Raw genomic sequence first — 27,671 nt, 5'->3', positions numbered from 1 at the left:
AAAGAGAGGTCTTCTGGCCCACAGATCAGTTTAAATTCCACTTACCAAGGTATGAAGGCTCTTGTAAATGTCTCACCATGGTGGACCTTGTGTATTTGTTCTAAGGCATCCTACCCTACCAGCTTGTCTACTATTTAAGGATATGAGCTTTGGGCATTTGGGCTCATTTCTGGTGAACAAACGACATTTTGTACCTGGTCTCCCCTTTCTGATCAATATTGCAGCTCCAATGGAAGTTAACCAAGAATTACTAAATATTGATCCGCAAATAAAAATGGTAGAAAGATTCAGAATGAGGGAGTTTATTTTGGTCTTGGGAGGGATATCTAGCTGAGGTCACATAGGTTTGGTTGTCCTTTAGAGTGAATGGTAGGCATTTTTGTTTGTTTCTCCCTTTTCTTGGTAACAGAAAATGCAGCTTTAAAGTGTTTTTCAATTTCTTTCTCAGCTCCCTTTCATTCTCTGATTTCTTTACTCTTAATGGGATAACATAAACCAGTTTTCTGTCGTCTTTTGTTCATCAAAGCTGTCGATTTATCCTGAACAGAATGAAGGCAAGGATGTTATTAAAATAAAACAACTTCCAGTTGAGCTGCTAATAAATGCTGAAATGCATCCACATTTTTCTTATTGATTATCTCCTGCCGACAAAATAAGACACAAGTGTGTACCGCACGCTGCCTGTGGAAATGAAACATTTAATTAGATGAAAACCGAATGAGCTGGAAGATCTACGGTGCTCAGCCGTCAAACAATTGTTATTCATAATTGGATGTTTAAAATGTCTCTACTATTTGAGCCTTTTTCACTTAAAAAATTCCCTACAGTGCATTAAGACGAACACAGTCATTAGTACGGAGAAGGCAATGGCAAGCCACTCCAGTACTCTTGCCTGGAAAATCCCATGGACAGAGGAGCCTGGTAGGCTGCAGTCCGTGGGGTTGCTACTAGTCAGACATGACTGAGCAACTTCACCTTCACTTTTCACTTTCACACATTGGAGAAGGAAATGGCAACCCACTCTAGTGTTCTTGCCTGGAGAATCCCAGGGACGGGGGAGCCTGGTGGGCTACCGTCTATGGGGTCACACAGAGTTGGACACGACTGAAGTGACTTAGCAGCAGCAGCAGCAGTCATTAGTAAATTTTCTCCTGTGCATTTTACAAGCTCAAGGTTGTGGGCTAGAATGAGCCCTGTCTGGCCATAAATCAGGTATAATAGAAATCTCGAAATTGAGAATTAGGAGGCGAGAGCAGGAGATGGCAGTGTCCTCTCCATTTCAGGCCCATCTCCAAATGCTGAAGTGGAGGTGGGAAAGGAGATGCTGGTAGAGGCCCATAAACTCCAAAGGTGAAGTTCTTTAGAACTTACTAACTCTGTAATCATGTGCATGTAAAGTTTAATGTCTGGTAAATGCACGGATATTTAGCGATGGGAGTTGATTGAAAAGTGGGTATTCACTTTGCCAGGAATGTTTCAAGCACTTACCAGGTGGCCTGCTTTTTAAGACAGTGGGGAAGAGAAAGATGGATGAGAATCATTGCCTGTGGCAGCCACGTGGCATTTAGCCTGTACAGGCTTTTCTTCCTGGAACCCCCAGCAAGTTATTAAGATTTAAAGGCTTTGGTTTCCTCATTTGCACCTCGGGGGTATTAATCAACCTATTATATCAATTTGTCATGAGGATTGAATGAGAGAAAGCCTTTAGCACAGTGGGCACATGGCACACACTAAATGAATGTCAGCTACTGGCAATAATATCTCATCTTCCAAATCTAAAGGCCCTGAAGGGAAGACATCATTTCTTCTGTTATATTTCCCACAGCATCTTGCCTTGTACCTAACACCTGACTCTCGATAACTTTCAACTGAATTAAAAGAAGTGTCAATCTCTCAGTCATCAGATTCTTACAAATTCAGATGAGAGCTGACAATGGTTCAGCGAGTGTGTATTTACTGTTTTAAATCACTTAAAAAATATTTTGCTTTTCTGGTTACAAAAGAAGTATCAGCTGCTCCTGGGCAGAGACAGTAAGGTTAAGAGGGCAGGTGCCAGAGCCAGATTGCCTGGGTGTGTGTTCCTCCCCCACCAGCCTGCACCCCTCTGCCCACAGAGTGATTGGATTGTGTGAGAATTCAGTGAGTTAAGACACAAACCGCATGCAGCAGGGCCTAGCACATAATATGTGCTCAATAAAGCATAATTCAATTTGAATAAAATAAAAACCAACCAAGAGATCACTCATTCTCAGGACCCTGTGATAACTGCTAATAAATGCTTATTGAAAGTGTGCTCTGGGGTTAACACAGTGTTAGGTATAGTCAGGCATCGTGAGTAGCCCAGTTATTGAACCGTGGCTGCCACCAGGCACTGTACCCACTGCTTTGCACAAAATATTTAATTCACAAAACAATTCTATGGGGACAGGCAATGTTATTCCCTTTTTATGAGTTGAAAAAACAAGATCCATCATGTTAGGTAACTTTCCAAGTTCATATAAACAGTAAGAGATGGAGCTGAGATTCAAATGCGACTCTCTTTGGTTCCAAAGTTAATCTTTATGCCACCCTACCTTGAGAAGCCTGATATCAAATCAAGAGCAGGCAGCCAGTGTGACAGAGATGCGTGATCTACGTGAAGTGGGAGAGTTGGAGGAGTATCAGAAAGCAGGCAATTGTATGGGCCTATGCCTTTTCCCCTCCCTTGTGCTCTGACAGGGGAGGCTGACAGGACACACAGCAATCTCCCTCTCAGTTTAGGAGAGCTGTCTTAAGAATAGGCCTGGCTCTTAAAGGCAATAAGGACAGTTTTTTAAAAAAGAACCAGACGGTTATGATGTACTACGTTCCATACTATGACTGTAACTTCTGATTAGCCCTCAGACGCCTTCTTAACACAGTGATTTAGATTTGAGAGCAAAGCTGGCACAGGAAATGAAACCCAACTTGCACAGTGATGCATATTAATCAGGGACTCAAGCAGCCCAGGTGGCTTTTTCCAAAACTTCATTGTGATCCTGCAAGTTTGGGCCTGATTCTTTGTGTCATATCTCACCGAGTTTATGCTGCAGTGGAATCTCAGGCTAGATATTTTCTCTTTAATACCTGGTCCCCTGTAGTCACCGCTTCTGTATAAAAACACCATGGTGTGTTAGTTCTTGTTTCTCAAGTGTAATTTGGAGTCAAGTGGAACAGATAAACAATGTCAATGAAAATATCTTCTGTAGACACTGATGGGACTTACCTGTCTTGAAATGAGGAGATAAAGGATGCATAAATGTTTAATTTTTCTTTGCATCTTAATGTAACCACTGAACACCCCTGGTCCCCGAGCAAATTAATCGTCACAAAATGAGAGTAAACGACATACAGTCTGTACTGAGCCGTTGTCTGTTGGATCAGCCACCCCTTGGCACAGTAGCACACAAGAGGCAGGTCTCCAGCAGAGCTGCGTGAACAGCTGTGCTGGATGAAGTGGATTAGAAGCTTCCTTGGAAAACTTAGAGCAATGGCAATGATCTTGTAGTTTGAGGTTGATTCTTGGCATGTTTGTCAGGTGAAGTTTCCCTCTCCCTGTGGAGAAGGTCCTGAGAAAGTCCTAACATGAAATTAGCTTCCCCACACCTTCCTTACTGTGTGAGTTTTACAAATTACAGCTTCTCTGAGCTTTGTTGACTTCATTGACAAAATATAGTTGTGTCCAGTAGTTTTGTATATGTTAGTGTTAATCACTCAGTCGTGTCCAACTGTTTGCAACTCCATGGCCTGTAGCCTGCCAGGCTCCTCTGTCCATGGAATGCTCCAGGCAAGAACACTGGAGTGGGTAGCCATTCCCCACTCCAGGGGATCTTCCTGATCCAGGGATTGAACCTGGGTCTCCTGCTTTGCAGGCAGATTCTTTACCATCTGAGCCATGCATACATAATTAAAAAAATTTCTAGTTGTGGTGAAATACACATAACATAAAATTTACCAAGCTAGCCATTTTAAAGTACACAGTTCAGGAAGCTAATTATTATATTTCAGTATAATTATAATGCTACCAGTATTTTTATTTTATCTTATTGCATTTTTTTGTTGAATGAAAGATTCGTCAAATTCTATACTGCTTTACAATTTTCGTGTTTCAAACACATGATTTCATCTAGTCCCATAATAACCCTTTTTTTCTCCTTATGCCTATATTGTCCCTCCTCCCTTCCCTCTCTCAACTGGTAACCACTAGTTTGTTTTCTATCTGTGAGTCTTCTCCTTTGTTTTATTCACTAGTTTGTTGCATTTATTAGGTTCTAGATATAAGTGATACCATGTAATATCTGTCTCATTTATTTCACTTAGCATAGTGCCCTCTAAGTCCATTCATGTTGCTGCAAATGGCAAACTTTAAATCTTTTTATGGTTGAGTAATATAAACTGTGGAACATTCTGAAAGAGATGGGAATACCAGACCACCTGACCTGCCTCTTGAGAAACCTATGTGCAGGTCAGGAAGCAACAGTTAGAACTGGACATGGAACAACAGACTGGTTCCAAATAGGAAAAGGTGTACGTCAAGGTTGTATATTGTCACCTTGCTTATTTAACTTATATGCAGAGTACATCATGAGGAACACTGGGCTGGAAGAAGCACAAGCTGGAATCAAGATTGCTGGGAGAAATATCAATAACCTCAGATATGCAGATGACACTACCCTTATGGCAGAAAGTGAAGAGGAACTAAAAAGCCTCTTGATGAAATGAAAGAGGAGAGTGAAAAGGTTGGCTTGAAACTCAACATTCAGAAAACAAAGATCATGGCATCTGGTCCCATCACTTCATGGGAAATAGATGGAAAAACAGTGGAAACAGTGTCAGACTTTATTTTTTTGGGCTCCAAAATCACTGCAGATGCTGATTGCAGCCATGAAATTAAAAGACGCTTACTCCTTGGAAGGAAAGTTATGACCAACCTTGATAGTATATTAAAAAGCAGAGACATTACTTTGCCAACCAAGGTCCGTCTAGTCAAGGCAATGGTTTTTCCCGTGGTCATGTATGGATGTGAGAGTTGGACTGTGAAGAAAGCTGATCGCCGAAGAATCGATGCTTTTGAACTGTGGTGTTAGAGAAGACTCTTGAGAGTCCCTTATACTGCAAGGAGATCAATCCTGGATGTTCATTGGAGGGACTGATGCTGAAGCTGAAACTGCAACACTTTGGCCACCTCATGCGGCGAGTTGACTCACTGGAAAAGACTCTGATGCTGGGAAAGGTTGGGGGCGGGAGGAGAAGGGGATGACAGAGAATGAGATGGCTGGATGGCATCATCAACTCTGTGGACATGAGTTTGAGTGTACTCCGGGAGTTGGTGAGGGACAGGGAGGCCTGGTGTGCTGTGATTCATGGGGTCGCAGAGAGTCGGACACGACTGAGCGACTGAACTGAACTGAATATTCCATTATATATATATACACATACACACACACACACCACATCTTTAAAATTTTTATTAATTTTATTTTTGGTTGTGCTGTGTCTTCGTTGCTTTGTGTGGGCTTTCTTTAGTTGCAGCGAGTGGGGTTACTTTTCATTGCAGTTCACAAGCTTCTCAGTGTGGCGGCTTCTCTTGTTTTAGAGCACAGGCTCTCGGCAGGCAGGCGTCAGTAGTTGTGGCGCTCGCCCTTAGTTGCTCAAAGGCATGTGGAATCATTTCTTGAACCAGGGATGAAACCCGTGTCCCCTGCATTGGCAGGCAGGTTTCTATGCACTGCGCCACCAGGGGAGCCCCCTTACCACATCTTCTTTATCCATTCATCTGTTGATGGACACTTAGGTTGCCCCCATACTCTGGCGGTTGTAAATATTACAGTGCTACCAATATTACCGCCACTTGCCTAGAAGAATTGTTGTGAGGATCAAATGAGAAAAGAAGTGGAGATGCTTCCTCACTAAAAAGTGCTTTGTAGATATCAGTTGCCGTTGTTAGTGTGACCCCATCCTCTCTCTGGGCTTGGTTTTCCCATCAGGGACTTGAACTACAGATGCCTTTGGCTCAACATTCTGTGCAAACGTTACTTCTACCCAGCAGAGCTTTCCACGTCCATAGGGAGTCAACCTTAAACTAAAAGTTGAGTTTTCTCTAACAGAACATCAACATTATCATGCACATGGAGGTTTTGTGGCTTTTCTTGTCACCCTGTGCTGGAAGCCATTGACCCTGATACACCTATGTCTGTATTTCTAGATCTGTATCTGCATCTACATCTAGATCTGTTTTTCTCTATATATCCATATCTGTCTTCTATTCATTCAGAAATATTTATCCCACACCTTCTAATTGCTTGGACACTGTCTGAGCTGCCCCTAGGGGTAAAGCAGGAACCAGAGAGACAAATTCCCTCCCCTCACTGAGCCTGCCTTTCAATGGGGAAGGCAGACAGTCACCCAGTAGATATATAATAGATGCTGTGAAGTGTCAGGCCAGGAGTGGAGGGTGACAGGGGCTTCTTTAGATGGAGTGGCCAGAGGAAGCCTCTAAAGAGGTGACATTGGAGCACTAGAAGCTGTGGGGAGCAGCAGATAGGCTTGGAGGGGAGAACTTCCCATGGAAACCTGGAGGCTTCTCCTTGGCCTGGACAGCTGTGACTGTGGCTGAGCCAGTGGTAGCATCCATTCAGAAGGACTCAGGGCTGCTTCTCTTTTCCTTGAGTTTCCATAGATGAGAGTATTTCCAGTGCTCACAGCTCTGTGTCAGGGAATTCTGAAGCTTCTCTGAGCAGCTGGGAATCAATGCTGGGAGAACTGAAAATCTTATTGGTCCCTTTGCTTAATTTTAGCCTATGAATATGCCTCACCTTGAGCCCCGCTCCTCAGAGGCCAAGAGGGCACACAGCCCCTGCTGGCCGCTGAACTCCTGCAGCCCCACTTTGAAACAACTTGGGGTTGCAAGAGCTGCTGATAAAGCTTGAGATGTCAAATTCCTTCAAAACAGGGCTGTGAAATTTGGTTAAGAGGGGACAACCTTGTTAGTATGGATGAGAGGAAATAAAAATTTATTGAGGCTTTCTGATAATCTAGAAGTCACCTGAATTATCATATTCATTTACAGTTTTGGGGGGTTTTCCTTATGGCTCAGCTGGTTAACAATCAGCCTGCAATGCGGGAGACCTATGTCTGATCCCTGGGTTGGGAAGATCCCCTGCAGAAGGGAACGGCTACCCACTCCAGTATTCTGGCTTGGAGAATTTTATTTTGCATTTGTTCAGATACGGATTTAGCTGCTTTAATGGAGGACAAAATAACAGAGACTTCAATGAAGCTGAAGGAAGTTATTTTTTCAAGTGTGAGCAAGCAGGTAGATCTGGAACAGAGCAGCACTGTTCCTTCACATCAGCCCCAGCGCCTGGACTCCTCGTCCACAGGGTCAAAGGTGACTCACACCCCTTCTCTGATTGTGTTTCAGCCAATAAGAGAGGAAAAGAGTGAGGACACATCCCCTGGTTTTAAGGGTGTGACCTCGGAGTTGTGAACATTACTTTCTCTTATAGTTTGTTGGCCATAGTGTTGCCAGATTTAGACAACAAAAATATAGGATAACTAGTTAAACTTGAATGTCAGATAGACAATCAGTACTTTTTTTTGTTCTAGTGGGGCATCGTTATACTAAAACAATTATTGGACTTTTAATTTGGGGCATATTTATAGTAAAAAAATTACTGGTTGTCACTCTGACTTGCAAATTTAACTGGGCATCCTGTATTTTACGTCACAACCCTAACTGGCTAGCACCTAGTGACATGGACACACCTAGCTTCAAGGGAGTCTGGGAAACAGTTCTTAGGTGGGTGGTAGTGTGTACTGCTTGGGGCTTTGACTCCTTAAAGGAAGAAGGGGAGAATGGATACTGGTGACAACTAGAAGCTTTGCCAAAACTTATCTGGTCTGCTTCATTCATTCATGCTACTAATATTTATTAAGCACCTGCTACATGACAAGTATTGGACAAACAATGCAGACAAGACTCCTGCTGTCATGGAGCTTTTATTTTAGTGAAAGGGACAGATTGTAGCAATTGATACACATGTAGAATTTTAAGTAGTAATAAATGTTCTGGGAAAAAAAGGTGGCAAAGAAGTTTTTAGAGTCTGCTAGGAAAGCAGACATGAATTTGAGCAAACTCTGGGAGACAGTGAAGGACAGAGAAGCCTGGCATGCTTCAGTCCACGGGGTCACAGAGTTGGACACAATTTAGCCACTGAAGGACAACGATAAGGGAAGTTGTAATTGGTGGCGGGTCTGCTATGAGTCTGGGAAAGCTTCCCTGGAGAAAAGAAATTTGAGTAGACACCCAAATGAAGTGAGGAAGCAAGTCTGTGGAATAGGAATAACATGCAAATCAGAGGGACCAGCTATTTTTCAGGAACTAGAAGGTGGCCCATGTGGCTGGCGTGGAGAGATCAAGGGGGAGAGTGTAAGGAAAGCAGGCAAGAGTGGGCTTTGACGACCAGAGCAAAGAGTTAAAGAATTTTTAAAAATTATTATTATTTTGGCTACACGGTGAGGCATGTAGGATGTTACTTCCCAACCAGGGATTGAACCTGAGCCCCTTGCAGGGGAACTTGGAGCCCTAACCACTGGCCACCAGGGAATTCCCCCATGACTAAGAGTATTTTAAATTCTAGGAATGATGAGATGCCATCAGAGGGTTTTGAACAAGACAGTTAATATGACTTAATTTGCATTTCAAAAAGATCGCTGTGCCTGCTGGGTAGACAGTGTAGCTATAGGAAGTAAAAGCGAAAGGAAAGAGATAAATTAGGTGGCTGTTGCACTGTATTGTGGTTGGATAGGGCCTTAGGAATTGGAGGAGTGAGAAACTGGGATTCAGGATGTGGATTCAGGATGTATACGGAATACCTACCAATGTCACCCTCATCGTACAGATGATGGAAGCTCAGGAAGTCAAACAGGAGGATAGTTGCCCCTATGCTGGAAGGGGCTAGGGAGTGCAGTGCAATTGCTGCTTCGCGAGGTTGCAGCCTTTGGTTTTGACGCTGCAGCAGGAGCCAGAGGGAGGAGAACCGAGGATGAAGAGGACTCTTTCTCCCTTTCCTCCTGTACCAGTTCTTCCCGAGTGTTGGTTCTCTCTGGTCCTCTGGATCTGAGGTAGTCTTATTTGTTACTGGCTTCATTAGAACAAAATCTTGTCTCCTTTTTCATGAGGAAAAGTAAAGAATTTACTCTTGTAAGTTGGCAGCCATGATACCGAGGGCAATGTAAGCTGTAGAAAGAGGGACTGTTTTATTTTTTTGTGGTCCTTGCTGCTCCAGGGTTGTAGAGGAAAGCAGCTTTGGACCAACCACACCTGCTCTGAATCTCATTTACTAGCTGAGCCTTGGTTTTTTTCATGTGTGGAGTGGGACCATGCACAGCTGCCTCACATAATTGCTGAGAGCCTTGCAAGAGAAGATATGCCTAAAACCAGTACAACCAATGTGATTTGTGATTTGGTGATCATTTTGGGTCCAGCTCGCTCTTAGCAGTGTTCTTTGCTTTATGGTTCTACCAGCTCCCTTACTGACCCTAATCTTTTTGTCACTCCCCATCCCCTTCCCTTGCTGCTTCTCTCCTGTCATGATGTTTAGAGCCCTGCATATGTAGCTGAGCTGAAGAGTGGAATGAAAGGCAGAGGGAAAATGCCGGGATGAGGGGCGTCAGGAATGCAAAGTCCCTTTCATTAATCTGTTCTCTGGAACTGAAATCTGAACTTTCATTTAAGTCAAGTGAAATACATTATGTTCTCACTTAGTCCAGAGGCACACTGCTGATAAGAAACAAATTAGAAAGGCAAGTTTTTCTCCCAAGTGCTGTAAAGATGTGTGTTGCTGGTGGAGCTGGGCTTTCCCTGTGGGTCAGTTAGACTTTCCCTGAAGCGAATATGCAGATGGAAATGATCCCTGCTTCTCATGAGGCTGTCAGAGCCTGGCATCGAACTTTGAAAAGGGTATTTGAAGTCCTGTTTGTTTGAATCATGAAGAAACACACTGCAACATGTCTGTCTGCTGGTGGGGAGGGTAGAGGGTCAGGGAGCAGACCTTTCTGCAGTAGATTTTGGAAGTGGATCAGCTGGCCAGAGTGATGGGTTACCTTGGATGGGAAGACTCAGAAAGCTATGGGGTCATAGTGGGATGAACCCTTAGAAAAGTAGAGGAACTGGTCTTTTTTACAGGTAAGGCTATTGAAGCCCAGAGAGGGGTATTTCTTGCCCCAAATCACACATCCAGGGGATATTTCCAACCTAGAGATCGAACCCAGGTTTCCCACATTGCAGGCAGATTTTTTACCATCTGAGCCACCAGGGAAGCTCAAAAAGTAAAGCTTGAAAGAATTTTGGTGAGCTTTAGGGTCAGAGTTTGGTTCAAATCCTGGCTCTAAAATGGAGGTGACAATCTACCTCATAGCGTTTCTGTTAGCTTGAACTATGTTTGTGAAGCATCTAACAATGCAGAGTGCATGATTACTACTCCAGAAACAGTGGCGGCTGTTAGAGGTAATAACAAACTCTGTTATCTGTGGTATCTATCTGAGCTCAGTACTGCCTGCCTGCCAAGATAAACAGGTAGCAAGAGGTTTTGTCTTCAGCTAAGTCCTCCAAACAGAGTCCCAAACCCCAACAACCCACTTGTAGGATGAGGAGAAAAGAGACTTAGCAACAGTGGGGAGGATACTATTGTCTTAGCTGTGGTTTTGAAGGAGTTGGATAAATAGCATCCTTCTTCCTTGCTTGAACCAATAGGAAAATTAGACAAAACCTAAGGAGATAGGTGACCCAAATACCACCCCATCCCAATCAGACAGATTTTGGAGATTAAAGAGACTTCTTATTGCTGGACAAGAGAGTGTGACTTCTCCCCCATTACAGACAAAGCTGGTTCATTGCAGAGCTGCCCAAACTGGGGCCTGACCTACCAAAAACAAGCAGGACAGAACAGAGGGCTGTGCTGGTTGTAGTGAAAGGGGCTGCTTCCCAAACCCACTGATCAGGGCAGACCCTCCTCCTTGAGTCCAGGAGTGCTGCCCTGGAAAGTGAAAGTGAAAGTCACTCAGTCCTGTCTGACTGTTTTCAACCCCATGGAGACTATACATGGCCTGGAATTCTCCAGGCCAGAATATTCTCCAGGGGATCTTCCCAGCCCAGGGATTGAACCCTGCATTGCAGGTGAAATCTTTACCAGCCGAGCCATAAGGGAAGCACAAGAATACTGGAGTGGGTAGCCTATCCCTTCTCCAGTGGATCTTCCCGACCCAGGAATAGAACCGGCATCTCCTGCATCACAAGCGGATTCTTCACCAACTGAGCTATCAGGAAAGCCAAATGGGAGAAGAATGAGAGGCTCAGAGATGGCTTAACATTGGATTGGTGTAGGACCCAGGATTGTCTCTACAGCCAGGTGGGGACTGCCCTGTGTCTGAATGGCTCTCCGCCTCTTTCCCCATGAGGTCTGACATGGTCACAGGCATTCCAGAGCTGGTGCCTCCTTTCTTTATGTTTAGCAAGGAGTTTTCCCTTACAAAAAGAAATAGAATAGCAAAAATGAAACAAAGCAAATAACCCAAGGAAAAAAAAGACAAAACCTGGAAACAACCTCATTTTGTCCAATATTTGGGAAGTAGTAAGTTATAAAATATCCATTCAACAGAATGTGAAGAAGTCATTTAAAAAGGCTGTTTACAAAGAGTTTGTGATCATGTAGGAATTATATGATAATGGCAAGTGAAGAATAAATGATACAGAATTGTACATACAGTATGAACTCAGCTATATGAAAACCTCCCTAAGATTATACATAGAAAAACTGAAGAATTGAGAGGGAACTTTAGAAATATTAGCAGTGCTTGTCTTTCTGTTTAGGTTTTTGATTTTTCTATAGTTTTATAGTTTTCAGTAATAAGCATGTAATTTCTTTTGTAATGGAAAAAATCAACTTTATTTTTTAAAAAGCTATTTTTAGAATTGTGTGGGTTATGTATGATCAGTCAAAGCAATAATTTAGAATTTCATAGTGTCATAAGATTCCAGAATGCTAATGCTACAAAAGGACCTGAAAGATTTTCCTAGTTTACGGATTTAACATATTTTGGGGCGGGGTCACAGATTTCTCTGAAGATCTCTTGGAAACTGTGACTTCTCTCCTTAGAGCATTTCACATATAAACATACTGTCACATAAGTTGTTTTTAATTTCAAGGTACAGAAGCCCTGTTCAGAGTAGCTTAGTCAATGGAGGAAATTTACTGGTTTATGTAATTAAAAGCTTTAGAGGTATCAGATGAAGCTCGATCCAGCACTTCAACAGTTTCACCAAGACTCATTTCTTCTGTCTCCTACAATGTCAGCTTTATCCCATGGCTGGTTCCCTGTGGGTTCCAATATGGCTGGTAGAAGCTCCTGGCATTTCATATTTTAAACAATATTTATTTATTTGGCTGCACCAGGTCTTAGTTGCAGCGTGCGGGAATGTTTGTGGATTCTCTCTAGTTGTGTCTCATGAGCTTAGTTGCCCTGCAGCATGTGCGATCTTAATCTCCAGACCAGGGACTGGACCCATGTCCCCTGCATTGCAGGGCAGATTCTTAATCACTGGACCACCAGGGAAGCCCCCTGGCACTTCATTCTTAATTGTATATGTCTAGCAGGAAAGACAGAGAAGGCAATGGCAACCCACTCCAGTACTCTTGCCTGGAAAATCCCATGGACGGAGGAGCCTGGTGGGCTGCCGTCTATGGGGTCACACAGAGTCGGACACGACTGAAGCGACTTAGCAGCAGCAGCAGCAGGAAAGAGTGCCTGTTTCAGCTTTTCCAATAAAAGTCACAAAAGGGTCATAAGTTTTAGACATATGCTCATCTCCAAACCAGTGCCTTGGACAGGAAATAGCACTGATTGCTTTAGCGAGGTCACATGCTCTGCTGTGGTGCTAATATGGAGTTAGTGTTCTTAGGACCACATTATTCCTCCAAATAAAAACTGGGCACATGAATGTTCCTTATACACATGACCTACAGATGTAATTTGGGCTTATCCTTAAATCTCCAAAGCTTGCCTATGTACCCCAGATAAGAATTCCTGGTCTAATCCAATCGTCTTATTTTAGAGATGGGAACTCAGGGACCCAGAAGGAGGTCAGATGCTCCAAGCCATACAGTTGCCTCACTGTCAGTCTGCTTCTTATCTCTGCACCAAATTCCCTCCAACTTCACATGCAATAGTAGGTCAGAGATGAAGAGGTAATAAGTAGGACCCTTGTCAAATCCTTTGGCTCCTTTAGGACCGAGGACAGATGTGTTTTGATGAAGAGACAGGGCAGAACTTAGTTGAGGGGACTGAAGGGTCCAGAGTGGGAAGGGTGGCTGTATCGAGTCATGGGCTGCATTGAGGTCCCCATCTAAGACAGCCTGAGAGGGAAATGATAACAGCGACGAGAGAGGTGGAATGATTTTATTATTCATGTCTTGTATCTTAAAGATAATCATCATAATTTCCCTTCTAGAAAGTCTGCTTGCTCAGAGAAACAGCTGTATTCTAAGAAGCACTTGTTTATGAAACTTGCAGTAATTGGATTGGAATGTGAGTTATTAAACTGTATGTGGGGTGGCACTTCTTGCCAGGTGTTTCATGATTATGTTCAAATGTGGAGGGCTGGTCTGCTGACTGGAAAGATAATACTCCCAGGGGGAAATTGTTTAACTCTGGATCAGGACATGAATGGCTTTCACAGACATCTAAAATAGCTGGACTGAAGAGTCTCTTACAAATCACTTGTTTCAGTTGCCTTGTTTTAGAGACAGGGAAACTGATTCTCATTGTGTGAAAACACACTTGTTGAAGGCTTGTTGAATTGTACAGTGATCACATGGACAATTAATTGCTCTTTCACTTGGTTTATCATCATATGCATATATCCCTGGTGGTGGAAGACATGGCTTGGCTTCTTAATTACCATTTCCTCATCCTTCTATGTCTAGGGATTGGAAAGCTAACTCATCTTTCTTGCAGCTAGGATTCCAGATGCACAATATGTTCCCCTAGTTCATTGCCCTTTCATGGGGTCTGTCTGCAGCCATGGTTGTTGAGAGTCAAGGTGGTGGAGATGTGTAAAGAGGCAGTTTCAGTGACTGGACTCAGCATCCCAGTCGGTAGTCACCAGCCTCCAGGGACTTTAGAGGCAGGAATGGCAGCAGGTGGGATTGCAGCTATGGTAGCACGTCATTGAGCTCCCTAGTCCCTTGGAGACCCCCTGACTTCTAACCCTTCTAGCTTTCCAATCCTTTTTTTCCTTCTGAGTAACTAAATCCCTGTATTAAACCTCTTTCTGCTTGACATATCCAGAGTGGCTTTGGTTTCCTGTACTGAATTTGACACATCCCTCTGGGTTAGTACAAATCACACTTATGGGAGGTAATAATCTTTCTCCTGTGAATCCTGATCTTAAGTTTCCTTTGTCCTATAGAATATAGCCTCATTCATGTCATCCTAGAATCCTAAGTTCAAGAAACCCAAAACTAACCTTATTATTTTTCCCTCTCAAATTTTCTCTTCCTATAGACTTCCCTTTGTCCATTTTTATCCCTATTTCCTCTCAGTAACTCAGTTTTTTTTTTCACTGTACGTGCATTACTTTATTTATTTATTTTTATTTTTTCAAAAGCAATTTTAGGAATCTTTACGTAAAAACAACCTTATCTTAAAATGGAATAACTTTGGTTTTACAAGCAGCAAGCAAAGTACAGAAGCAAAAATGCATTACAGGAGCATTAAGTTCTACATTAGGTCACAGCGTCTAATCTGAAATCACACCCATAATATCATTTTTCAGGATATCTGGGAAATAGTTATTTCCCACGATGTCTGAACCATAGCTACTCTATTTAGTAACTCAGTTTGGAGGAAGCTTCTTTCCTTCAACTGCTCTCATGTATTGATAATTGTCAGATCTTATTGATTCTGTTTTCTTTATTAGTTGGGACTATTGGTTTGAAGTGATTCAGTTATATTGGATTAATGAACAGAGAGAATGTAATAACCCGTATAACTGAAAAGACCAGCATCAGGTGTGGTTAGATCCAGGGGCTCAGAGAAGGCCATCAGGACTTGTTCCATCTCTCTGTCTTCAGGCTCTGATTTCCGCCAGTCTCTCTCCAGTGGTGGGCTGGTGGGGCCCTGATAGCTCTAGGTTTACATAATCTTTACATTAGACTTTGTGTCATTTATCTTTTCCATTATTTCCAGAAGTTTTAGAAGGAGTCTTTTTAAGTAAAATTGGATCAGACACTTATTGAATTGTATCCTCTCCCCCAAAGAAATGTTATGTCCTGATCTTCAGAATGTGATGTTATTTGGACATAGTTTTGTTGTAGGTATAATTGGTTAAGTTATGATGAGGTTATATGGGAGCAGGGTGGGCTAGTAATCCAGTGTGACTAGTATCCGTATAAGGAGAGAGGAGAGAGAGACAGACTGGGTAGCTTAAACACGGAGATTACTTTTCTCGTAGTTCTGGAGTTTAAAGATTCAAGATTAGTGTGTCAGCCGGGGAAGGAAAGGGTGGGACAAACAGAGAGTAGCGTTGAAATATATACGTAGCTAATGGGAAGTTGCTATTGAACACCACGAGCTTGGCCTGGTGCTCTGTGACAACCTCAAGGGGTGGAATAGTGGGGGTGGGAAGGAGGTTTAAGAGGGAGAGGACATGTGTATACCTATGGCTGACTCATGTTGTTGTATGGCAGAAACCAACACAACATTGTGAAGCAATTATCCTCAAAAATAAAAAAAAAGATTAAGGAGTTGCAGGTTTGGTTTCTCCTAAGGCCTCCCTCCTGGGCTTGCAGATGGTTTCCTTCTCACTGTGTCCTCATATGGCCTTTTCTCTATGCTCATACATCTCTACTGTCTCTTTCTTTTCTTATAAGGACAACTGTCCTATTGAATTAGAGAGCTACCCTAATTGCCTCATTTAACTTAGTTATTTCTTTGAAGCCCATCTCCAAATATGGATATGTGGTTTAAGGGCCACCGATATGATCTCACTAACCTTTACCTCTTTAAAAGGCCCTGTCTCCAAGTATGGTTACATTCTGAGGTGACTGGGGGTTCAGACTTCACCATTTGGATTTTGGGGTGAACACACTTCAATCCATAATAGCTCTTAAAGTTTTCTATTTTATTTTATTGATATTCATGTGTTTATTTTTAACTCCCCTAAAAGTTGATAAGTTCCTTGGAGGCAGCAAGTGTACCTTGCTTGTATCCTTTTTATATCACATAGAGTTTAATATACTTCTTGAATTTAATAAATGCTCAGAACATTTGTTGAATGAATGGGATATAAAGTAATTCTAGATTAGCAAGAATTTCTCATCCTAAACTTTTGGTATAAAGAAGCTATATAGAGCAGATAGCATTGGACTTGATGTCTAAGACCCAGGCTCTTTTCTCAACTTTGTCACTTTTCTAGCTGCAATCTTGAACAGGTCTGTCATCTGGGCCTCAGTTTCCTCATCTGTAAAACAGGAATGATAATGCTTTCGTGTTTCTACAAGGTTGATTATGAGTATTAATGAAATAGGTTAGTCATTCAGAAACATCTGGGGGCACCTACTGTGTACCAGGCACTGTTCTAGGCATGTGGGATGCAGTGGTACACAAGCTAGGTCCTCATGGTTCTGCTGGGGGAACAGGTGATTAACAAGATCACCAGTGCAGAAAATAATTTCAGAACGTGCTCATTTCTACATAGGGATGTCATAGTGAAGGCTTATTTCCTAGGAATTATAGTCTCTCTGGGGAGATGACATTTGAGCCAAGATATGAATAACAAGTGGCTCTTCCCTGGGAAAGTGCATTTCAGGCAGAGGGAGGAGCAGACGTCCTGATGGGGGAGGGAGAGAGTGTGAATGCCCACGTGAGCCAACAGAGTAATTAAATTTAAAATGTGAGTGTTAGTCAATGTGCAAGGCCTTCTGGGCATCACAGGAAGACCTGTGGAGTTGGGATTTTGTCCCTGACTCAACCACGTGTACAGTTGGGCCATCACTGCCACTGTGTGTGACCTTTGGCACATCCTTGCCTCAAGTGGCTCCCTTCTCCTCCCTGCCCTGCCTGACTGCGAGCACCGGGAGACCACATGGATGAAGGCACTTAAGAAATATGAAGTGCTGTACAATTTTCAAGTTTTATTATTTGAAAACGCGTTACCCATGGTTAAGGAATTTGGACTTTGGAAGCCGCAACTACCTTGTTGATCAGATTTTCTGAGAGCTGCAGTCACCCACTTAGGGCTCCAAAATGCCATGTGAGGTTTTTCAAAGTCAATTGATAGCAATTAAGTAGATGCCATGTTCTGCAAGCTGTCTTTTGTGGGAGTTGAATTCTAGCTTTCTTTCCTAGTGAGCCTCTGTACGTAAGACTTGGTATGGGCTGTCACCTTGTTGGAGCTTTTGAATGCCTCTGAAACTAACCTAGGGTCAAGTCACTTGATGTGTGTGTGTGTTTTCTGCATTGCAAGAGAATATTCTAGAAAAGTGCCTTCTGCTCACGTATTTTAAGCATTCCCCTACCACCAGAATTGATGTGATTGAATCCTATACACTTGAGTTGTGAAACTGGACCCAAGACAGATAGAAATGACATAGTAACAGAATGTTCTTTAACGAAGAGCTGATTACTTCAAGCTTTTGGTAGTAAAGTATTTCCTTTGAACTTGTTCCCAGGTTTCTTGCCCTCTCCCTGTGAACCCCCCCCCCCACAATTCCTACCCCCAAGTTTATACTTAAACTTTCTTTACTTAAGCATCCTTGGGTGTGCATGGACTTCTTATTACTGCTCACTCTGAAGGGGGACGATGCCAAGGTCTTTAAGATAATGGCTGTGAATGCTGGAAGGTCGTTGCCGAGAGGGCTGAGGGAGTCATGGAACTGTCAGGAAAAGGGAGCCCCACTTCTCATTGTTATCTGTGATGAAGGAATTAAGAAGTCCCGGGTCAGTTTTACCAAGTCTGGACAACAAGGGTTGAGCTAAAAACCTTCCTGGGTGATGCTTTGGCTGCTGGAAGTTTGAAACAGTCACCTTCTGTCTGTGTTTCTAACTACTCCCTCTGTGCCTGTGGTTGGACTCTTGGTCTCTATCTGTTTTTTTCTGTCTCTCTCTTGCTCTTCTCTGTCTCCTTCATCCCTGATTGATTTGCCTCATTGGAATAAAGTTCTGTTCCACTAGTGGGGTTCCATAATTGAAATTCTGAGGCATATCACATGGAACAGCTAATACTGACTTTTTCCCCCCCAAGTCAGGTTATCAATTATGAATGATTAGGCAATCAGAGATCAAAAGAGTTGTTTCCCCCAATGAATTAGTGGATTTTAGAATGAAAGGAGATGAAATGGAACTAATAGGCATTTTTAGAAGAGGAGGCTGAGGGGTTTGGAGCTGGAGGTCTGAAACTCAGGACTGTGGACACATCTGTGAGCTCTGGTGTCAGAGTTTTGGACAGCCTGTGTGCAAAGCCGGGGGTGGGAGGAGGGTGGGTGGCAGTGTATACTGGGATGACCCGGAAGCCTAGGTATTGGGGAAGCTAGCAAGCCGGCGGGTGTGAGTGGCCTCTGCAGTCTGAAGGACTGGTAAGAACCTCCCATCTGCTGTTGGGACTGTGTTCTCTCTGCCCCAGCTCCCCTCAGCCACGCTCCCCAAGTGGAGTAGGAGTTGTGATTTCCAGAGGAGTGATGCGGGAAATTTCTCTGGACATCTCCAGGAAGAAACACTTTTCTCAAGAAGTTATCTTTGCTGTTGCTCACTTTGGGGAGATTGTGACAACTGCTGTGGTTTTCCCTGTCTCTGCCTCTTTCTATCCCTCTCCTTCTTTGTTTTTGTCAGCCTCTGTCTCTGTGTCTGTCTCTCTCATATGTACACCCTGCCCAGTGGTTTCTAGTTCTCAGCATAACCGGAAACCCACATTCTTAGCTACAGAGACAGAAAATCTTATGGAAGCACATTGGGCTAATTAATGAGGGAAAGTTTTTAGTGACTATAACTTTTATAGCTAATCGAACCTATGCCCCCTTCAGTGGAAGTGTGGAGTCTTAACCAGTGGAGTGCCTGGGGAGGCCCTCAGTTCAGTTCAGTTCAGTTCAGTCGCTCAGTCGTGTCCGACTCTTTGCGACCCCATGAATCACAGCACGCCAGGCCTCCCTGTCCATCACCAACTCCCGGAGTTCACTCAAACTCGTGTCCATCGAGTCGGTGATGCCATCTAGCCATCTCATTCTCTGTTGTCCCCTTCTCCTCCCGTCCCCAATCCTTCCCAGCATCAGAGTCTTTTCCATTGAGTCAACTCGTCACATGAGGTGGCCTACAAGTGAATTATTTAGAAGTTACTAAATAATACAGAGTCATAGAAAAATCAGAAAGTAGATAAAAAGAAAATAAAATTTACTCAGTCTATAAGGAATTTCTTTTTTATGAAATACTACTTTTTGAAATTGAAAAAGTGATCTATGAACTATAAAAAAATGTCCAAACACTTCAGAAGAGCATGAAATAGAGTAAATTGCCCTCTCAGTGGACTCCCAGAAAAAAAAATAGTCTAGACAGAAAGCCCAGAAATTTACTGTGATTGTTCAAATGTATATCTCTGTGTATATGAACTTAAAAAAAACCCCACAGAAATAGGAATATAATGTACCTACTATTCTGCATCTTATTTTTTTACTTAAGACATTTTGACAGTACATACAGATGAATTGTTTAATACAACATATATTCCTTACTTACCACATGCAATTATGGATACCATGCTAATTTGTGAATAACATATTATAAAACAAAGAGAAGCAAAAAAAAAAAAAAGGACACTCAGCACTGCTGGGAGGTTGTACTTCATTATTCAAGAATCTGTCACATTTATGCTATCTTTGTGGAAGAATTTGACAAATTAATTAATTAGTCTTTTCTCTAACCTAAGCACTCTCACCACACAAACCCTTCTGCACTCTGCATTCTGTCTTCAATGTCAGCAGAGCCACAACCCACAAACCTTTGTGGCATTCAGACTCAGCCATCTGTTCAAGGGGCAGGAGGTGAGCAGAATGCTTCCCTGGGGCCTGAATGGTGTTGGTCTGAAAAGCAGGTGTTTAGGGAATGGGCTGTGCTTGCTAAAGTTTTGAACACTGATGGACAATGGTGACCATATGTTCTTCAAGGAATTTATTCTTTTCTGACATGTGAGGTCTTCTAAAATGTGGGGGCCAGAATAGGGACCCTTTTTGCCTGTCTCTGGGCAGTACTGTGCACTGGTGTGACCATAGTGGTTGTTAAAATGTTGAATTACATCTATACAATTGGTAATAGATGCTGCTTTAAGACTGACCTGAACCCTCCCCAAGACTCTTGCCACCCTGATGCTCCTAAAAGACCACCTCCCTGTCTTCCCCATGATCCACAACTAAAAGGTTAGTGCTAAACACTTTGCTGACAAAGTTCTGGTTTTTCCAGTAGTCATGTATGGATGTGAGAGTTGGACTGTCAAGAAGGCTGAGCACCGAAGAATTGATGCTTTTGAACTGTGGTGTTGGAGAAGACCCTGAGAGTCCCTTGGACTGCAAGGAGATTCAACCAGTCAATCCTAAAGGAAATCAACCCTGAATATTCATTGGAAGGACTGATGCTGAAGCTGAAACTCCAATACTTTGTCCACTTGATGCCAAGAGCCAACTCATTAGAAAAGACCCTGATGCTGGGAAAGATCAAAGGCAGGAGGAGAAGAGGACAGAGGATGAGATGGATGGCATCACCAACTTAATGGACATGACTTTGAGCAAGCTTCGGGAGATGGTGAAGGACAGGGAAGCCCAGTGTGCTGCAGCCCATGGGGTCACAAAGAGTTGGACATGACTGAGTGACTGAACAAAAACATATTGAACATAAAGCACATACTATTCTGCATCTTATTTTTTATTTTTTTGGCTTAAGACATTTTGACCACCTTTTCCTCAGTACACAGGGAACACTCCTGTACTTGTTCTGATTGGATGATAGTTGAGCGAATCACATTGTTAGATATAAGTAAATAACCAATGAAAACTGTGCCCTTACTTCTGTAGAGTCAGGTTTTTCAAAGAGAGACCAGTGATGATGGGAACAAGTGGGTTCTATTAGAAGACAAAGCCAAGGTAATGGCTGGGATGCTACACGTAAACTCCATTTGACCAGGGGGCACACGGTGGCCACCTTAACCACTTTGGTTTCCTTAGAAAAAACATCTTTGGCAGGAACCTGGGAGCAAGGCAAACTGGAGTCATGAAGGGTGGTTAATGATTAATTAACTTGAGGCTGATGCTTAGGATCTTAAAAACGTCCTGCCTGAGACCAAGAGTAAAAGATTTAGAAAGACATAAAGTTGATGCTGGAGACTCTTGAGAGTCCCTTGGACTGCAAGGAGATCCAACCAGTCCATTCTGGAGGAGATCAATCCTGGGTGTTCATTGGAAGGATTGATGCTAAAACTGAAACTCCAATACTTTGGCCACCTCATGCGACGAGTTGACTCACTGGAAAAGACTGATGCTGGGAGGGATTGGGGGCGGGAGGAGATGGGGACGACAGAGAATGAGATGGCTGGATGGCATCACCAGCTTGATGGACATGAGTTTGAGTGAACTCCGGGAGTTGGTGATAGACAGGGAGGCCTAGCGTGCTGTGATTCATGGGGTCGCAAAGAGTCGGACACGACTGAGCGACTGAACTGAACTGACTGAAAGTTGATGCAAATTTTTCCTTATTTGTTTGCAACTCAAGTAAATGAGCCCTGCTTTCTTTTTTGAGAAACCTGTCATTTGGTAGGTTGAATTTAATTGGATAGGTTTGGTGAAAGTAGAAAAAGTTTTTTTTCTCTGTTCCTCCTTCTAAGTAGTATTCAATTGTGTGTGTGTGTATCTTACATCTTATTTACCCATTCATCTATTGATGGACACTGGGTTGCTTCCCTATCATAGTTATTGTTAAGAATGCTGCAAAGAACATAGAGGTGCCTATAACTTTTCTAATTAGTGTTTTCATTTTCTTCAGATAAATACCCAGGAGTGAAATTTCTGGGTCATGTGGTAGTCCTATGTTTAATTTTTTTGAGGAACTCCCATACTGCTTTCCATAGTGGCTGCACCAATTTACATTCCCATGAACAATGCACAAGGGTTCCCTTTTCTCCACATCCTTGCCAACATGTTTATTCAGATGCTCTGTCCATTTTTAGAATGAGGTGTTTTTTTCTGATGTGAGTTGTATGAGTTCTTTGTATATTTTGAATATTAACTTCTTATAGATATATTATTTGCAAGTATCTTCTCCCATTCAGTAGGTAGCCTTTTCATTTTCTTGGTTTCCCTGGTTTTGTGAAAGCTTTTTAGTTTGATATAGAACCATTTATTTTTGCTTTTGTTTCCCTTATGTGAGGAGACATATTAAAAAAAAATCACTAAAACTGATGTTAAAGAGCATCCTGCCTATGTTTTCTTCTAATTTCTTCTACTAAATACCTTCTTGAATATTCTCTGAACTCTTAAAAGCTCTACAGAAATAATCTCTAGGTTGAATAGCAGGCCTAATCGTTGGGCACGTCTGACTTAATGAATTTTCCAGACTCTGGGACAGATAATGGTCATTGCCACAGGCTTCTGGTATGAGCATCTAAAAGCAGATGGACAACACAATGAATATAACCAATATTTTAAAATAACTGTGAATGGAATGTAACTTTAAAAACTGTGAATCACTATGTTGTATACCTAAAAGTTATCTAATATTGTACACCGGCTATACCTCAATAAAAAATAAGCAACAATAAAATCTAACTTCAAAAGACCAGCTTCTATCATGAGGAACGCTGAGCTGGAAGAAGCACAAGCTGGAGCACAAGATTGCTGGGAGAAATATCAATAACCTCAGATATGCAGATGACACCACCCTTATGGCAGAAAGTGAAGAGGAACTCAAAGGCCTATTGATGAAAGTGAAAGAGGAGAGTGAAAAGGTTGGCTTGAAGCTCAACATTCAGAAAACAAAGATCATGGCATCTGGTCCCATCACTTCATGGGAAATAGATGGGGAAACAGTGGAAACAGTGTCAGACTTTGTTTTTTTGGGCTCCAAAATCACTGCAGATGCTGATTGCAGCCATGAAATTAGAAGACGCTTACTCCTTGGAAGGAAAGTTGTGACCACCCTAGATAGCATATTAAAAAGCAGAGACATTACTTTGCCAACCAAGGTCCGTCTACTCAAGGCTATGGTTTTTCCCGTGGTCATGTATGGATGTGAGAGTTGGACTGTGAAGAAAGCTGATCGCCGAAGAATTGATGCTTTTGAACTGTGGTGTTGGAGAAGACTCTTGAGAGTCCCTTGGATTGCAAGGAGACCCAACCAGTCCATTCTAGAGGAGATCAATCCTGGGTGTTCATTGGAAGGACTGATGCTAAAGCTGAAACTCCAATACTTTGGCCACCTCATGCTACGAGTTGACTCACTGGAAAAGACTCTGATGCTGGGAGTGATTGGGGGTAGGCGAAGACGGGGACGACAGAGAATGAGGTGGCTGGATGGCATCACCGACTCGATGGACATGAATTTGAGTGAACTCCGGGAGTTGGTGATGGACAGGGAGGCCTGGCATGCTGTGGTTCATGGGGTCGCTAAGAGTCGGACACGACTGAGCAACTGAACTGAACTGAACTGAGGCTTCCCAGGTGGCCCAGTGGATAAGAATCCCCCTGTCAATGCAGGGATACAGATTCGATCCCTTTTCCAGGAAGATTCCACATGCTGTGATGGGGCAGCTAAGCCCATGTGCCACAACTACTGAGCCTGCACGCTAGAGCTGCAGACCCCCACAAGAGAAGCCACAACAGTGAGAAGCCCGCACACCCCACAAAGAGTAGTCCCTGCTTGCCACAACCATAGGAAGCTTGCACAAAGCAATGAAGACCCAGTGCAGCCAAAAAAAAAAGAACAATGAAAAAAAGACAGATGGGGTCTTTCTCTCTTCTCTTCTCCTCTCCTCCTCCTCCCATCCTCTCCTCCTTCCTCTCCTCTCTTCTTGCCCACCTGTCTCTCTAGACCCATATACTGTAGGCCTGGTAGTGTGCGTTACTTTGAAGGAATATGGTAGCTCTACGGCAGGCCTGTGTATAATAGGACAAAGAAGAAATTCCTAGAAAATAGACACTGGCCAAACAAAACAACAGGGTCCATTACAGTTGGGTTTGATAAGACAGGATTCTTTTTTATTTTATTTTATTTTTTCAAAAGCAATTTTAGGAATCTTTACTTAAAAACAACCTTATCCTAAAATGGAGTAACTTTGTTTTTACGAGCAGCAAGCAAAGTACAGAAGCAAAAATGCATTACAGGAGCATTAAGTTCTACATTAGGTCACAGCGTCTAATCTGAAATCACACCCATAATGTCGTTTTTCAGGATATCTGGGAAATAGTTATTTCCCAGGATGTCTGAACCATAGCTACTCTATTTTTACTTTAAATTGTAAAAAAAAAAAATAATTTTTTTTAATAGCCAAAGCAGATTTCACCATTAATGACGTCAGTGTTTTTCTAGGTATGAGAAGATGCAAGAATTGGAACTCATAAAACCTCTTTCTGAAAAGATCTAACTATCTGAAGGCCTGTTCTGCCAGTTTTTTTTTTTTTTTTTCAGAGCACAGAGTGCCTCATTCCTGATTTTCACCCTGAACTTCTTTCAGGGGGTGTTCAAGGTCAGCAGCTTGCAATGGTCATGATGTAATCTTTGTAGAGGCAGCTGGCAAGGACCAACTTCCAGTCAGCAGGGTCCCTGCATAGCCACATATCTGACCATGTGACACCATTTCATGGCCATTGTGTCCCGCGGTGCTGGGAAGGTTCATTCCCAGGTCTAGGGAAGTGATGGGCCACTCAGTGTGCTAAAATTGGACCAGGCCTTGCAAGTAGCAAAAGTCTCTGGACCACAAGACAGAATTCTTATCAGGCCTTGTTACTTACTTGCTATTTGAACTTGAGCCAGTTAACCCCTTTCTCTGGAACTCAGGGTGTTCATCCTTGAAATGAGTCATTTGGCCTGATTGATTCCAGAATTCCTTTAGGGTTCTTCAGTGTGCTAGTGGTAAAACTAAGGCTTCAAACCAGGACTTCTGTTTCATGCACATCTCCTCTGGCTAGCAGCCATCTCCAGTCCAATGAGTTCCCTGTCTTCTGCCTTTCCTCCACAGGGCCAGGATAAAGATATTAGCTGGTAACTTCCAAGGAAGATTGTGTATGTTTCTTGATTTATGTTATAGGTAAAATGTAAATCATGGGGACTCATTTTTCCCTATTGACTTTGTGATTACCTTGTGATTTCAGAATTGTTTTTTCTTCAGAGAATGTGAGATATTGGAAAGGCATTTGTCCAGGAGTTCTTAATCCAGATTGTGTGAACTGCTTGGGTCTGAGAACATACAGAAATTACAGGAAGAATTTTGTGTGTATGTACATGTATCAGTCTATGAAGAGGATTAATTGATTTTATTTTTGACATAATCCAAACTACTTTTTTTAAAAAAAAAGAATTAAAAATTTTTAAACACCAAAACATCTTGTACTGGGGTAAAGCCAGTTAACAATATTGTGGTAGTTTCAGGTGAACAGTGAAGGGACTCAGCCATAAATATACATGTATCCATTCTCCCCCAAACCCCCTTTCCATACAGCCTGGCACATAACATTGAGCAGACTTCCATGTGCTGTACAGTAGGTTTTTTGTGGTTAGAGGATTAATTTTTAAAGCCAGTTTATTTTAATCTCAGGTATATTTTACATTGAAAGATGTACAGGTTAAATATCCAGTTTGATGAATTTCTGCAAATTCGTGACTTGAGCAACCACCATGCAAAACAGGATATAAAACATTTCCATTACTTCTGAAGGTCATTCCTTGTGCCCCTCCCCAGTTACTCTTCCTCCTGCTCCCTCCCCTGGAAACCACTTTCTGACTTCTATCACCATAAATATTTTCTTTTTTTAGAATTTCATATAAATGGAATAATAAAGTCTTTACTTTTGGGCATGTATGTGGCATTTTTTGCTCTGCACAATGTTTTTGAGATTCATCCATGGATCTTTGTTTATATGAGAGTTAGTTCTTTTATATAGCTGAGTATTTTTCAATTGTATAAGTATATAACAATTTGTTTATCTCTTTCCTTTTGATCAGTATTTGAATTATTTCCATTTTGCACTATTATGAATAAGGATTCCATGAATATACTTTTGAATACTTATAATGAGTCTTTTTGTATACTTATACTTTCATTTCTCATGGGTAAATATCCAGGGCAGGGGTAGAATTTTAGAACGTTTCCATCACCTCAAAAAGAACCCTCATGCCTATTTATACTCACTCCCCATTCACACCCTCCCCATTCAGTTCAGTTCAGTCGCTCAGTCATGTCCGACTCTTTGCGACCCCATGAAGCACAGCATGCCAGGCCTCCCTGTCCATCACCAACTCCCGGAGTTCACTCAAACCCATGTCCGTTGTGTCGGTATTGCCATCCAACCATCTCATCCTCTGTCGTCCCCTTCTCCTCCTGCCCTCAATCTTTCCCAGCATCAGGGACTTTTCAAATGAGTCAGGTCTTCGCATCAGGTGGCCAAAGTATTGGAGTTTCAGCTTCAACATCAGCCCTTCCAATGAACACCCAGGACTGATCTCCTTTAGGCAACCAGTCCATTCTAAGGGAGATCAGTCCTGGGTGTTCATTGGAAGGACTGATGCTAAAGCTGAAGATGCAATACTTTGGCCACCTCATGCGATGAGTTGACTCACTGGAAAAGACTCTGATGCTGGGAAAGGTTGGGGGCGTGAGGAGAAGGGGACGACCGAGAATGAGATGGCTGGATGGCATCACCGACTCTGTGAACATGAGTTTGAGTGAGCTCCGGGATTTGGTGATGGACAGGGAGGCCTGGCGTGCTGTGATTCATGGGGTCGCGGAGAGTCGGACACGACTGAGCGACTGAACTGAACTGAACTGAACTGAATCTACTTTCTGTGCCTATATGTTTGCCTTTCCGGACATTCTTTATAAATGGGATTATGCAGAACTGAACTGAACTGAACTGAATCTACTTTCTGTGCCTATATGTTTGCCTTTCCGGACATTCTTTATAAATGGGATTATGCAATTCCACATCTCTTTTCATGACTTTCTTTCCTCATTGTTTGAGTGTCAGCTAAAATGTTACCTCTTTCCTCAAACTTTAATGTTATTCCCCATGTCAGCTCCTTATTTGCTTCCTTTGTATAACTTACTGCAATTAGTATTTATTTACTTATTTTTGTCTAGTTGCTTTTGTCTGTTGGTGCCATTGGAACATAGTTTCCCTGACGGCCAGAACCATTTCTGTTTGCTGCTGTCAGATCCCCAGGATCTATCTAGTTCAGTGTCTAACACAGAGGAGTGCCCAGTAAATGTTTCTTGAGTGAATGAAGGTTTAAAAAAATGTTGCATTTTGAAGAGCAGCTCCAAGCTTTTCCCTTGTAGAGGTTATAAACTACAATAAATAGCACTCAATGGCAAGCCACTCCAGTACTCTTGCCTAGAAAATCCCATG

The 27,671-nt window shown here is 42.5% G+C and overlaps 1 protein-coding gene and 1 non-coding gene across 2 annotated transcripts in view; both read left to right on the top strand.

Annotated features, from left to right (window-relative positions):
- The window catches only part of LOC148777047 (uncharacterized), a 125,612-nt gene that overhangs the window by 9,002 nt on the left and 88,939 nt on the right, over window positions 1-27,671 (top strand). The window lies entirely within an intron of this gene.
- On the top strand, window positions 2,676-2,809 carry LOC129559665 (small Cajal body-specific RNA 11). Its single transcript, XR_008686607.1, has one exon.

The sequence above is a fragment of the Moschus berezovskii genome, chromosome 8, assembly GCF_049115385.1.
Source record: "Moschus berezovskii isolate FMDL1 chromosome 8, NW_MosBer_1.0, whole genome shotgun sequence".
NCBI lineage: Eukaryota > Metazoa > Chordata > Mammalia > Artiodactyla > Moschidae > Moschus > Moschus berezovskii.
Note: the sequence above shows the minus strand (reverse complement) of the source record. Positions and strands in the feature narration are given on the sequence as shown.